The 1,844-nt window shown below is 45.7% G+C and overlaps 1 pseudogene; it reads right to left on the bottom strand.

The window, feature by feature from the left end:
• Positions 1 to 228: 228 nt before the first annotated feature.
• Positions 229 to 346, bottom strand: LOC126253782 (5S ribosomal RNA; annotated as a pseudogene).
• Between the last annotated feature and the right edge of the window lie 1,498 nt (positions 347 to 1,844).

The raw sequence follows: 1,844 nt of genomic DNA, 5'->3' as shown, positions 1-1,844 counted from the left end.
TATAAGTATAACACAGGTGTTGCACATAATACAGAAAGAGCAGTCCGTCTTCAGGTCACGAGTGGCCTACCGGGACCATCCGACCGCCGTGTCATCCTCAGAGGAGGATGCGGATAGGAGGGGCGTGGGGACAGTCCACCGCTCTCCCGGTATTCTTGACCGAAGCCGCTACTATTTGGTCGAGTAGCTCCTCAATTAGCATCACGAGGCTGAGTGCACCCCGAAAAATAGCAACAGCACATGGCGGCCTGGATGGTCACCTATCCAAGTGCCTACCACGCCCGACAGTGCTTAACTTCGGTGATCTCACGGGAGCCGGTGTATCCACTGCGGCAAGGCCGTTGCCCAATACAGAAAGAGGCTTGTCCATAAAAAAGAGACTTCTTAAAACAAAACACTGTTCTTCTTCAACCCTTTTTGTATCCATTTCTCTGACGGTGGGTGATATAACTTGGCCCAATGGTGTGTCGGAGATCGGACAATTGGTACAGATAAATAAAAATGAGGAGAAATTGAATAGGAAAAGCAGAAAATAGAACACACATCTACCGATATGCAGGGTGTTCATATTTGAAGTTCCACTTTCAAGTGCTGTAGACAGAGAAACACTCTTCAGAATGACGTCACATTTGAACTGTATATTATTGGCGGATGGAGAAACATCGTGGAACAAAAAAGATGTTACGAAAAATTGACCAGCAGAGGACCTTATAAGCAACAGAATATGCAACAAGCAGCCGTGCGCCACACGGTTGTTTCAGTTTGCGCTCTTGACGCCCAACATGAATTCGTCCATGAAGGATCGCGTACTATTGGTAAAGCTCTATTATGGGACTGGTTAATGTGTACCAGTGGTCCTGCAGAAGTTCCGGACACTCAAGGTCATGGAAAAAGGCACTAAAACGATGATTGCCAATGTCTTGAGAAAATAACCACAAAATTAGAAAAGAAAGATGGTTCAGAAGTGCAGTGTAGAAGCGGGAGGAAAGTAGTTGATTCGATACCTGTCGAAGATGTGGCCACAGCATTGCAGAAGAGGTCGAGTGGCCGTGTGTAAACATACAGTGCGCAGGAAACTGTAAGAGCGCTGGACATGCTTGCTAGCGCAGTTGAATAAAATTCCACGAAATACCTTGCATTTGAATCCATAGAAAATCACCCATGTTCAGGAACTACTTCATGCTGACTTGCCGTCAAGACAAACGTTGGCCCTGGAATTTCTTGTTCTCATAGGAGTGGACTGTGATTACCAACGGAACATTCTGCGGACAAACGAAGCTCATTTCCATGATATGTCAATATGCATAATTGGGTAATACGGCACGGTAAACTCGCACGCACATCAACCGGTACCACTTCATTCAACAAAGGTAACTTTGAGGTGCTTGTTGACGGTATTGTTAATCGTAAGACCGTATTTCCTTGAGGAGATGAGTCCTGCGGATCCTATTACCTGTACGGTCACTGGTAAATGCTACGAAAGGCTTTTGCGTACCGACGTCATTGCAACCCTAAAACAGCGTGGATGTATCAGTAGGATCATGCAACCTGGCACTCCTCTGCAAATTGCACGGTTGCTGCAGAGGCATTTCGGAAATGCTATAATTATCAGCAGTCATTTCCTTACAGCCTGGCCATCCAGATCACTTGATCCTATTCCATGTGATTTCTGGCAGTGACGTTACCTGAAAGATATTGTGTTTAGTGCTCAAATTACGGACGTAGCTGAACTGAAGGCATGCACAACGCAATGCATTGTGAATGTTGACTTCCCGAGACATTCCAATTGGTTGGAAAACTTGCTGTTTCTCGATTTCCAGCCTGTCATAAAACATGGCTGAACA

The sequence above is a fragment of the Schistocerca nitens genome, chromosome 4, assembly GCF_023898315.1.
Source record: "Schistocerca nitens isolate TAMUIC-IGC-003100 chromosome 4, iqSchNite1.1, whole genome shotgun sequence".
NCBI classification, from domain to species: Eukaryota; Metazoa; Arthropoda; class Insecta; order Orthoptera; family Acrididae; genus Schistocerca; species Schistocerca nitens.
The sequence above is the reverse complement of the archived record's forward strand: the minus strand, read 5'-3'. Positions and strand labels throughout refer to the sequence as shown.